Source organism: Musca domestica, unplaced genomic scaffold (assembly GCF_030504385.1).
Source record: "Musca domestica strain aabys unplaced genomic scaffold, Musca_domestica.polishedcontigs.V.1.1 19, whole genome shotgun sequence".
NCBI classification, from domain to species: domain Eukaryota; kingdom Metazoa; phylum Arthropoda; class Insecta; order Diptera; family Muscidae; genus Musca; species Musca domestica.
Window position 1 is genome coordinate 6,953,718 of NW_026712245.1, and position 13,958 is coordinate 6,967,675.

The 13,958-nt window shown below is 31.4% G+C and overlaps 1 long non-coding RNA gene across 1 annotated transcript; it reads left to right on the top strand.

The window, feature by feature from the left end:
• The first annotated feature begins 1,366 nt into the window (after positions 1-1,366).
• On the top strand, positions 1,367-2,040 carry LOC131801981 (uncharacterized). The gene is made up of 2 exons (XR_009341995.1): positions 1,367-1,738; positions 1,795-2,040. It is a non-coding gene; the product is annotated as an uncharacterized LOC131801981 (long non-coding RNA).
• Positions 2,041-13,958: the final 11,918 nt, after the last annotated feature.

The following is a 13,958-nucleotide window of genomic DNA, read 5'->3' on the forward strand; positions in this document are numbered from 1 at the left end:
AATATATGATTTTAATTAACTTGGCTTTTTGGTATTGCTTTCTCTTCTATAGATATATGACAATAAAAAAATGAAAAGAAATCTTACAAAAAATGAAACCTTTAATTGTCCAAGTAGTTTGTTTAGTTAGTCAATGGTTTGTTGGCATTTAAAAAAAGACTAATATCCTGACCCATTTATTTTGTAATGGGGATATTTCTTTTATATAGCATATGCAGCATAATAATGATCTCAAGCTCTATTCTCAAGTGTAAAATATGGAACATTAAAAATAATATTTAAGCAAAATCGAAAAAAAATGAAAATTAGCAAAATTATGTTCGATTAAAGCATAAGAAATTAAATTCAAAATTTTAATAAATTTCAAATTAATAACAGAATTGTAAAAAATTCAAAAAAAAATATTCAAAAATTAAAAAAATTTAACGTTGAAAATATTTCAATATTTGAAAGATATAAAAAAGGTAATAACAAGTTTTCAATAGTAACGTTGTAGAATATGAAGGACAGGCTCAAAACAAAAAAAAATAACATTAAAAAAAAAATAAAATTATAACAAATTAATATTTTGAAAAAGTACAAAGAGGTATTTTTATAATTTTCAAAGGAAATTTTGAATTTAACAATAAAAAATCGGTTTAAAAAATATATTAAAAATTTAAAAATATTTAAAACATAATTTAATTTTTTTTCAAATTTTCTTAATTATTTTAAAATTATAATTTTTAATTATGGAAAAATACAATTTTGAAATTATATAAAAAATAGATTTTAAAAATGCCAAAAAATGAGTTTTAACAAGTAGGCTGATCAAGAACATATGTACTTTGTGGGGTCTAAAATGTTAGGTGTTACAAACGGAATGAGAACCTCAATATACCCACCCTACTATGGTGGAGGGTATAAAAATGCAAAAAATTTAATTTTAAAAAAGTTTAGAAAAAAATTAAGTATTTAACTTAACCAGAATAATATTCAAAACAAAAAATTACCAGTTTCATTTTAAATAAAGACGAATTATTTAAGAAAAAATAGTAAAATTATAACAAAATTAAATTTTAAAAAATGTACAAAGAGGTATTTTTATAATTTAAGTAGGAAAAATTGAATTAAAAAAAAGAAAAATTATTAAAAAAAAATATCAAACATTTGTAAACATTAAAAACATTAATTTTAAATATTTTCAAATTTATTTTAAAATGAAACAAAAATATAATATTTTTAAATTGTGGAAACACACAAATTTTAAAATTATATAAAAAATATTTTAAAAATGTAAAATATCAAATTTTAAAAATGTTTAGAAAAAGATGAAATATTTAAATAAACCACAATAATAATTTTTAATTTTCCCCGACACAAATACCTGTCCATATATATTTTTTTTGTTACGCATTTCAATATTTTTTTGTATATATTATATTATAATTATTTTAATTGAATTAATTGTATAATTTGTAATCAATGGCACTTTCTTTTTTACTTCAAATAATGTTTTGCTGTCTTTTTGTTGTTTTGTCGTCGTCGTCGTTTTACGTAAAAAATTACCTTTACGTTTGAATACGTAAATAAGAAATCTGCAATTTGTAAGGAATGAATTCAAAATGAATTCAATTATCTGGTCTTCGTACATTTTCCAGAACAAAATTATACAAATGTCAGTTTTGTATGTGTAATGAATGACAACAAAAGCAAGCATACATATGCCGTATGCATACGTACATATGTAGAACTGAAGGTAGGGAAGTAGTCATAAAATGCATGCTAATAAAATTGAGAATTTTTTTGGTTTAGATTTGCAGTCATGAAATTATTAAGTATAAAGAAGGAGAAGCCTTTCTTGGTGGGTATATTTTGGATAAAACGTGAGAAAATAACCACTATACGAGGATAATCGAATTCGGTCGGTGATTTATATAAACCATACAATACATTATGGGCCTTTAACGGAATCGCATCCAAAAGCCCACAAATGCATCTAAACATGTAAAGGACTAAACCTATTTTAAAATTAAACAGCATGTGTCGTATTATGGTTAATTGGTACATACTTATTTAAAAAATCCCTAGCTGAATTTTTTAGCTTTATTGGAGGATAACTATTTCCAGGCTTATTATACTCTCCAGCATAGTATGGAGGGTCTTGATCAGCATAAAATTCTATATCGATTTAGCGATGTCCGTCCGTCTGTGGAAATCAATCTAGCTTACGAAGGAAATGAAGTGGGTTGATAAAATTTTACTCAAATTTGTATTATGTCTGCAGGACTTTTGGTATTGAAAATGAGTGATGTAGGTCCACGTTTTGGTATAGCGCCCATATAATGGTACCTCCCTTTTTTGCCTTTTGAAAACTTATTGGATTATATAGGGCTTTATATCACTAAGAGGTTCCTGAGCAAATTTTCTTTTGAGTTTTACTTCTCTAATTTATAAATTTTCTGATTTTTTGTTTGGAATAAATTTTAAGTTGAGTTAGGAACTCTAACACTCCTGTCCAAATCTTTGCAAAAGGCTTTAATGAATCTCGATATTCTGCAATATTAGAAATGGTTAACAATTTTACAACTTAAAGAAAAATAAAAGTAAATATTTACCAAAATGTCTTTTATTAGTAGTGTTGAACAATGCCTGAAGCGGGATGATGTCCGTTTTCTAATATTGCACAAAATCTCGAAATATTGCAACAATCCAGCAGATAATTTGAATTCAATTTCAAATAAATCATTTTTAGATCGTAACTTTCAGAGTTTGTTTACCAACTTCCTCCAGCAATATATTGGATAACTGGACTCCATATTTGTCCCTAAAGGATAGTAATCCAATGCTTGAATATATAGCTACAAATTCATTAGGGGTCTATTAACATGCCTTGACATGACACGCCCGGGGGAAAAGAAATACTCCCCAAGGAAATGTCACTCCTCCTATAGAAAACCCTTTAAAAAATCTTTTAAAATTTTTGACACAAATTCTCTTTTTTGGACTCTGTTTTGATCCCTCTTTCATATTTTAATAAAATCTACATCACAATTTGAAAAACTTTCCAGTAAAGGACATTTCTATAATCTTTTTTTGGACATTCAACATTTTTTTCCACTTTTCATTGGTAACCACAGAAACCAGAAACACAGACACAAATGAGCGATAACATCTCTTCTTATTACAACACTCCTAAATTTTCCTTTCGTTCTCTTCCTTTAAGTATAAATTTCTTGTTTAGAGGTTATGTGTACGTCGTCGTCACAACCACACCAACCTCATCAAAATTATAAGCACACAAACGCCGCCACACTACTATATGATACATACCTTAAAATCAGGCGACTTTTAAGCTGTTGGTGTGTTAAGCTTTCTTTGCAAGTACTGGTGCTGCTGCTGCTACTGCTTGTGTCGGCAAAGTCCTTTAGTTTAAGGGATGGATGTTCGGTTTTTACTACCTAGGATACTTCCTTTTTTAGCGTCGTAGGTGGCTGTGTCCTTTTTTTTTGCACTGTCTGATGTTTTGTTGTAGTAGAAAGAATTAACTTTTATTTTTGCCCCACCGTAGGTCCAATTAAAGTAAGGCTCCAAATCCAGCTAATTCCAAAATGTCACAACAAAAGTGTGCTCGGCAAATTTTCGTTAGTTTAAATTTTTAAATTTAAACTATTAACGTAAATTTTTGTTCTTTCACAGTCTATCTCGATAAAGAAACACTTGTTTATTTTCGTGTTTCTTCAATGTTGGGTAATTGTAGCGGTTTTTGTTAAAAAATACCGTTATTTAATATTTCTTTCACTTCTTTCTTTTTGCAAATTTGACAAACTTTTCTTTTGCAATGTTTTTTGTTCTTCTTTGCAGTTTTTTATTTGTGTTTCTTTTGACAGGAATTTCAAATTTTTTTTGCAAATTTGGCTTTCTTTTTTCACACGTTTATTCAATTTATTTTTTCTTTAAAATTCTTTTGCACTCCTCAAGAATATCCAGAAATTGAATTCACAGTTGGAACAGGCGTTTTTAAGGGGTTTTTAACTTCCTTTCCAAGTGAAACGTCTATTCGCTATGAAATCTGAAAGACTAATACAAAAAATAGCGAAGCCAACGCATTTATATACATATAAATAAATATAAATATAATTTGAAAATTGATGGCAACGCAACAACGCGCACAAAGTTGGCAACGGGGCATAGTTTTTGCTGGGCGCAAGTTTCTCATTCCTTCATTCTCGCTCGCTCGCTCTCTCTCTCATTCGTATGGTGTGTTGTCGATGTGTCGTACGAGGCCGAGGAGGAAATATTGTCGTATGTCGTGTCAACAATGAGACGAGATGCAACAACATATGATAAGCCGAACGAGAAAATTGCTATGTAGGCACAGTGGTTTGCACGGCATTTAACTATGGGAATATAAATAAATTTTTATGTTTTGCCTTGTTAAGGTGAAGATTATATGCTAATTATTCCTTTGAGATGAGCTTAATGATCTGAAACTTGCAGTGTAAAGGAAGGCCAATCCCAGCAAAATAAAAATTGTTCCACTCAAATATATATTAAATTACCGACAAATATGCGTAAAATTAAAACGCAAAATTTTGAATGAAAATTCTAAATTCGAGTTGACAGCACGGTTGATTTGTGTAGGACTTACCGACTAGTTAATTTTGGTCGCAAATTTACTGAACATTTCCAAAAGTAAACCAAATCCAAAAAGTAAACAAATATAAACATTTGATCCATCAAAACAACTGTGGCGCAAATCTTATTTAAAATATTTTCATGCAATTTATTTGTTTAAGTATACAGGAAGATGCATGGATAATAAGAAACATATACCGTTTCCATCCATTTTCAAACGTTTCCTGCATCTACAATTGATAAAGGCATGGGCAATGGTGTTCCAGGGATGCCCAATTTTTTAGCTGGAACTGGTTATTGAACAGCTGATGCTACTGGATAATTTTTAATGGGGAAAATTTTCCGTAAGAATTTGCAATTCAAAAGTCAAAATGTCTCTTTCATTTTGCTCTAATTTATTGAACTTTTGGGTTACAATCAGGGCTGCGATTTTTGCCGATTTATCGGCACTTTGACGATTTTTTTGACTTAAAAATTGAAATTGCCTCCAAAAAGACGATATTTTAAAGGCCATAAAAGGGAATTATCGTAGAAAAAACTTTTACATTCTTGCAGTTCTGGAGCAAACCAAATTTTTTCCACATTTTAAATAATTTCATTTATTTAACTGACTTTATGGACACCAAAAACTTAATTAAACTATACTTCATAAAAATCGATTGAATTGAATATAGATCCTGAAATAGCAATGAAGAAGAGAAATAATTCTTTGTTAGATATTTAAAGACTACCCTTCTTTTACTTTAGAAACTAACTTCAGAATCTGATTATAAGTTCAACTTTCTACATTTTAAAGAAATTTTTGAAGATTTTAAATAAATTTAAAAAACCTATTCCGAAATAATACATGGGGATTTTTGCCCTTTTCAATTTTATCCAAAATTTGTACAAAAAATTATTGCAAACGAGGAACGAGCTTTTAGTTAGGTAAACCTTTACAAAACTAAAAGCCCACATGAGAATTCTAAAGATTACCTAAAATTAAAGAACTTGTTTTAATAACAAAAATTGGCAATAACTTACTTAAAATATGGAATGAAACGTGTATAAATTGTAACGTAATTAGAGTTCAGTAGAAAAACTAACCACACGGAGATAAGATTTCAAAAAAAAAAAAAATACTCATTTCGAAAACACGGGTCTTTTTTAATAAATACGCTTTGTGCAATATCAAAAAATCAACATTTTTAGTATATATTTTTTTGTTTAGATAAAATAATCAATTTTGTTTTATTATGAGCAAAACAATGATTTAATTTAATAATTTATACGTTGGCGATTTTTTTTTCTAAAAAATTTACGATTTTCCTGAAATATTGTTGGCAGCCGTGGTTACAATTTTCATTGTATAAATTAAAATGGTATAAAAATTACACTTTTTAGAGTGACAAATAAGCTACTTAATGGTATAATCGTGGTAGAATTAAATCAAGGTAACTTTATTTCAAAAAAATAAAAACCGGCTCTACATTTTCCGTAATTTACGTTGTCAATTTTTACTTCATTTTTCAATTGTTCGCATCTCTGATTTGTGGGTATACAATGGATTTAAAAACCAACAATTTGACAACTAGATATTGTCAAATGGCCAATTTTGAAAAAAAATTCAAACATATTACATTACCTTCATAGTTTTACCATGGCTATAATCACGGTAGAATTAAGAAGATAAAATCATGCAATCATATGTTTGAAATTTTCTTTCAAAATTATTCATTTGCCAATATCTCATTGCCAAAGATGGGAACCTTCTTTCCTTGGAGTGAAATTTGACAAGCTAAATTACTTTACCTTCTTAATTATACCATGATGTATATAAAAAAAGAACGAAATTTTAACACAAAGGTACATATTGAAGTTCAAACTAGTTTTACTGTAGAGTCAAGTCAGTTGTATTTTTTCTGCTATTTAATTGTACCATATTTAAATATAATTAATAATTTAAATCTATTTAAGGGCCCTATCATTATAATTGTTCTATTAAGATCTATTTGACATTTATTGGTTTACATTTTAAGTCAAATAAATTACAAGGTAAAGGCTTGAAAAAATTTATATATATAATCGATAACAAATTGGGACCGATCAGCAGTTTATTTATATTACATATGTAGACACATACCTTTTAATTTTTAAACCACTGTACTTTCGCAATTGTTTGGTTCTTTTCCGCACATCAGCCGAGCAATTTCGTGCAGACAAAAACACATACAGACTACATACATATTTATGTCTGGTTCTTTGAGAGTACACGTGTATGAGTCGTGCGAACTTTTTTCAGAAGCGTTAGCATGCGAAAATCAAAAAGCGACGCTTCATTTTTGTTGTTGTTTTTTTCACGATAACTTCTCTGAGAGATTGGAAAATTTTCGTTAGTTAAGAGAATGTTGCTGTTGTAAAAGAGTGTATGTAATAGATAAGAGAGATATTGCCAAAAACTAAAGAGAATTTTAGCTTCAAAAGTTTTGCTTTGTAATTAATGCATAGATGCACAAAATGAACATTGCGCTTGTATGTGTGAGAGAAAACAAAAATGCACGTAAAGAAAGTTTTGATTACAGCAAGCGGTCGATACTTGGACAGCGAACACATGCGTGACTAGATATGTTGTTTTTATGAAAAAAAAAAACATTAAAATAGTGTTTAAGTACTTGGGTTTCTAATTCAAATTATTTAGGAAAATATAAGTATGGAGGTTTTCCAATTAAAATATCAATTAAATTAAAAATACATTGAATTTGTATGAAATAACTTCTTTTGTAATATAATGTTTCAAGAAATGTGTGAAAATGTAGATTTGTTTCAAAAAGAAGTAAATTTCAGTTGATTAGGGTTCAAGAGGTTTAAAAAATATACGTAATAATGTTATATACAGTTTGACTTAAAACGGGATGTTTTCCGATGACAATAAAAGGCACTGTACATGTCCAAAAGCATTAAAAAGCATAAAATAAGAACTCAACATATTCATATTTCCCTACGCATCCAGTCTCATTAAATCTGTAATTTGTTTTCTCTGAGTGTTCACGGCAAAACAATGCGTGCACCACCCAGGCATGTGTGTATCCGTTGAAGTCTCATCAACGACTGAAAGCGAGAGAATAAAAATACACACGAACGCGTCATCGACGCAAACGTACCATTTTGTTCATCTTAGTCATAGATCTATGATGCACAAAATGAACATTGCGCTTGTGTGTGTGAGAGAAACCAAAAAGCACGTAAAAAATATCTCCCTTCTTGTTTTGGACGTTTTGTAGCAAGAATTTTAATTTTATGTTAGCAAAATTATCAAAAAACATTAAATATTAACACCATATATTTATATTTTTCTACAAAAACTATCTATAATTTGTTTTCGTATTGTTAACGGAGCAACAATGCGTGCATCCCCCACGCATGTCTACATTCGTTGAAGTCTAATCAACGACTGAAATCACCGCAAACGTACTGTTTTGTTCATCTTAGTCATAGATGCACAAAATGAACATTGCGCTTGTATGTGTGAGAGAAAACAAAAATGCACGTAAAGAAAGTTTTGATTACAGCAAGCGGTCGATACTTGGACAGCGAACACATGCGTGACTAGATATGTTGTTTTTATGAAAAAAAAAAAACATTAAAATAGTGTTTAAGTACTTGGGTTTCTAATTCAAATTATTTAGGAAAATATAAGTATGGAGGTTTTCCAATTAAAATATCAATTAAATTAAAAATACATTGAATTTGTATGAAATAACTTCTTTTGTAATATAATGTTTCAAGAAATGTGTGAAAATGTAGATTTGTTTCAAAAAGAAGTAAATTTCAGTTGATTAGGGTTCAAGAGGTTTAAAAAATATACGTAATAATGTTATATACAGTTTGACTTAAAACGGGATGTTTTCCGATGACAATAAAAGGCACTGTACATGTCCAAAAGCATTAAAAAGCATAAAATAAGAACTCAACATATTCATATTTCCCTACGCATCCAGTCTCATTAAATCTGTAATTTGTTTTCTCTGAGTGTTCACGGCAAAACAATGCGTGCACCACCCAGGCATGTGTGTATCCGTTGAAGTCTCATCAACGACTGAAAGCGAGAGAATAAAAATACACACGAACGCGTCATCGACGCAAACGTACCATTTTGTTCATCTTAGAATTAATGTTAAATAGAATTAATTAATTAAATCGAATGCGGCATGTAATGCTGCAAGACTGAGCGCTCTGGGAATGTGAAAATATAGAGCATATGGACATACCCAAAATATATATGTAATTACAAAGGCACAACCAGAAAGCAACTTCAAAGGAAATAGGAATAATACAACTCTGTACTAGAGACTCATTGGTATGTGCAAAATTTTGGTATGTCAAAAAATGGTATGCGCAAAAATTTGAGGAAATCGAACTCTTATATATCCAATTTTATGCGTTTTGTTCTTCAATATCTGGGACCCTATTTGGGGAAGGTGCAAGAAGAAATGGTGGGATCTCTACCATCTTTATACAGATCTTGTGTTGATGATGGAAATATTGAGATATACCAAGTCTGAATGAAATCGGCTTCATGACTACTCAGAATTTTGACCCTTTGTGGGGGCGGTACCAGAAGAAGTGAACCGATACACTCCATTTTCACACTAGACCTTGGACTAATAAAAATATTGTGATGTGTGTAATTTGAAGAGAACCGGATTGTAATTTCGGATTTTATGATCGTTTTGGTTATTCAATATTTTGACCCTTTGTGGGGGAGGTACCAGAAGGAATAATCTTATCTCTAAAAGCTTTATAACAGATCTTGTGTCGATGGATATATTGAGATGTGCCAAGTCTGAATTGTATCGGATTTTAAATTCGTGTTTAATGAGCTTCATGAATATTCACAATTTTGACCCTTTGTGGGGGAGGTACCAGAAGGAGTGAACAGATATATTCTATCTTCACACCAGATCTTGGATTATTAAAATTATTGGGATGTGTGAAATTTGAAAACAATCGGACTCTTACATCACATTTTATAAGAGTTATTATTATTTAAAATTTTGTGGGGGAGGTACTTGATGGAGGGACCGATATTGTCCCTTTTCGCACCTGACCCAGCACTGATGCAAATATTAGGATTTGCAAAGTTGCAGCAAAATCGGATGATCCTTTCTCTTTCTGTGCAGTAAATTATTTTCTTTGAAAATTTTGACATTTAGTGGGGGAGGTACCAGAAAGAGTGGACCGATATTGCCCATCTCCAAACTCGATCTAAGTTTGACAATAATATTACACAGTTTGGATCAAATCGGATACTACCTCCGGACGGACGGGCACCAGCCAGCCGGACGGACGGACTCACATCGCCAGATCGACTCCAAAGGTCCTGAAACGGATTTGGTCCAAAGAGACCTAGGATCTAAATTAGGCACGTTTTGGCCGTATCAAATGATATATACCCTCTCTCTAGCCACATGGATGAGGGTATAAAAATAAGTCGACGTTGTTACGATTTGCATTTTTCAACAATTTCACAAATTTAAATATTTTTTCATTTTCAATTCCAGTTGTGTCGATTCGACTACCTATATTCATCTAGGCATTTCATTCATCTTTCGCGCTATTTGACTCATATAAAAAACGAACAAAAAACATCAAAAAAAAAGAAAACAACTTGTTGCCTATAATTTTGAATAATTCTGACAGGAAGTGGGCATAGCCTCAAGGCTGCATTTCTTTAGTTTTACGAAGCTGTTCTACCTCCTTATTGTACCACGCCTGTACCTATGTTGTATGTTTTTGAGAGGATTTATGGGAATGACAAATTTTATATGACCTCCCCTATTTTAAGATTCAGGATATAATAAAAATCACCGCTCAAGGCTCTAAAAATCCCAATATAAAAAATTCTTTCATTCTGCAATCTTTACTCAGATAAATGTTTACATTATCCGACAAATGATCTAATTTTAAACAAATTATCTAAATTTGTAAGCATATTATTAGATCAATACCGTTATATATAAATTATCCACGTTTTGATTGATAATTTATTGATCCAATAAAAAAACAATCGTCCCACTTTATCTTGCACCGGAAAACAACAAAAAAAGTACGATTATTACTTCAAAATGTGTGTTTGATAGAAAAACATTATCAATTAATAGCTGCACAGGTTGTTGAAATTAAAATCATGCCACCATGTCTTAAGCGTTTTATTTTTAGCCTCTTCAAGTTTAAAATTATTGTTGCTAATTTGTATATTTCGATTTTGTTTTACTTGTTGTTGTTGTTAAGTAGATCACCACCATCACACCACCATCAAATTTAGAAATATTATTATTTTTTTGGAGGCTATGTCAGGCCATAAATAATACGAGCTCTAATCTTAAATAAAAATTTCCTTATCCATCCATCCATCCGACCAACCATTAGAACACACTTCGGTGTGAAACATGCAAAATTGTCAGTGTTTTTCCGCGATATTGCTGCTGCCTTATCGTGTCTGGACAACTGATCAGATGTTTACCAGTTGGCATGGGGATTTCTCCACTTCAAGACATGGCGATGATTAATTTTATTGTGATTTTTGAACATAAGTACCCATATAATTATTGCCCATTGAAAAAAAAAAAAAACAAACAGAAAACGGCTCAAGATAAGGAAAGGGGTTCCAATAAACAAAAATATTCCAATAAGTCTGCAGCAACAGAAGGTAAACATTTTCCCACACATATCACGTTGCGTTTGGGTGTGCTTGTTTGGAGTAACGTGATAGATTTAGTTTAATGCGGATAAGACTGGAGTATAGTATCAGATGTGGGTTTCGTAAAACTGCTAAAATGCAGATCTGAGGCTATGCCCATTTTCTGTCAGATGTTTACAAAATTAATGGGCGGCTAAATAAATTTATAATTACGTTCAAATCCAGCAGATTAGAAAAGTAGAGCTAAAATTAAACAGTCTCAGTGGGTTGTGCCGTTATATGGGAGACGTGGACCACAAATAACACATTTGAAAAAATTCCGGTGCATAATGTCGCTAAAATCATCAAAATACCGAATATGGGGAGGTACCGTTATATGAGGGCTATACGAAGCCGTGGCCCTGTACAGACAATGTTCTGTCTTAGGCCGAAATATCCATTACGAACTTCAAATACCAAATTTGAAACAATTTCGATGAATAATGTCGCTTAAATAACCAAAATACCGAAAATAAGGAGGTACCAGAATTTTATGCTGATCAGAATACAGGGTGAGATAAAAAACTGCAACAAAGTCAGACGCCATAATTATTACATTGTTAAAATTTTATTGAATGAAAGCAAAAAAAAAATGTCGGAAATCGCATCGAATTGTTCACATTTGGTACGAATTATGGCCTTCAAACGGCCAATGAATCCGTCACACGCTGCCCGAATGTTGCTCTGTGGTATTTTGGCCCATTCCCGGTGAAGCGCTTGCTGGAGGTGATCGACATTTTGGTATTTTTTAGTACCAACCTTGCTTTCCAAAATACTTCAGGCACATTGGCCATTGTGCGCTGGATATGAAGCGAGAAACCTCATTTTGTAACAATTCTTGGTGCTGAGTCCTGTTGGAATGTCCAAGGACTGCGGCCAAAATGTTTGCGTGTCCAAGGCTTTAATACGCCCTCCAGAATATTTTCGCGATAATATTCGGCATTTGTACTGATGCCACGGTCGATTAATATGAGCGGAGAGCGACTATCAGCTGTTATGGCGGCCCACACCATCACCATGGTCGGCGCTGGAGTTCTGGTGGCCAACCGAAGGTATACATTTTCAGCTGGCCTCTTTGGTAACTTAACACGGTAATTTCGTTTGTTTACAAACTGCTGGACAACGAATGCTTTCTCATCGAAGAAAACCAAATTCGGCAGTTCACCACTTTCGGCCACTTGCGGTGTAAGTTCTTGCACTTTTTTGTAAGTTCCTCCAGTTTTTGGAATATTGCTCATGAGCCATTTTCGGCCACTGCGACACAGTTTTCGATCAAGTAGCTTCTTTACTTTTCAAACCATTTCTGCTGATGTTGCTGTTCTCTTCCGTCCACTTCCTTGACGTCGGGCTACGCTACCAGTATCACGGTAACGAGCGATGGTACGAGACAAAAAAAGACTTATTCACATTTAAATGCAAACTCGATCTAAGTTTGATAATAGTATTACGATATACCAAGTTTGGACCAAATTGGATACTCCCTTCGTGCGCACCAGTCAGGCAGACGGACATCACTAAATCGACTCCAAATGTCCTGAAACGGATTCGGTCAAATAGATCTAGGATCTAAAATCATTATTTCGATAAGGCACTTTTGGCTTTGATATATACCCTCTCTAGATATATAGCTGAGGGTATAAATGCGGTAATTGCTCTAGTAGCCCTTAACATTGACATTCTTAAAAGTATACTTTCAAAATAGTTCACCATCATTGCTCTGGTAATCCTTTAATACATAATAGATCTAAAAGCCATGACGAATTATAAATAAATGAATCCAAAAAGTACTTTAAAAACGTTCCAGGGTATTTCAGTTCCGACACTTCTTCACGATATGTTCTTTCAAAAACTTACGATTAATCTTAAGATCAACGATTATAGGTATGAGTTCTTAAATAATATTCTTAAAAATTCACGAACATAGATCTTGAAATCTTTGAAAATATACAAAAAGGTCCATTATCATAGCTATTATAATTTTTAAAAAATATCCTTAAAAGATCTAGGATTATAATCATTTTTACTTTTTCCTTCTTGCAATATTCATATTTAAATTGTAATCTCCCAGGCCTTCAAGGCTTTCTTTGTATTGATGTTAAATAAATAAAATAAAAATATTTAAAAAGAATTTAGTCATGTAGTCCTAAAAAATATTCCAAAAATATATATTCTAAAATTTTAAATTAAATTATAATCTTACAACCAAAAAAATATTTAAAAATACGATTTCAGTTCCTATAGTCCTAAAAATAATTTTTAAGAAAATTGTGGCAAGCCTTTGAAACTAAATTTCTGCATTATTTTTCTCCTTAGCAATTCATCCTTTAATAGTCCACGATTAAGTTCTGCTAGTCCTCTAAGCCTGTATTCCTAAAAGATCACAATTCAAAAGAATAAACAATTTCATTTGTCCACTATTTTTTTTTTCTTTTAATTATTTTTCTTTTCTCTTTCTATTTCATCTCTTCGAGATCATTGTACGAATGAACTTTGCTGTGAAAAAAATAAAAATGAATTTTTTTCCGGCAAATCATAATTGTATTAGACCAGCAGGTATTGACTTAGATGCTGGATGAAGTGGCTTGTGTCGCTGCCGATTTTTTTCTATCCGTCTGTCTGTTGC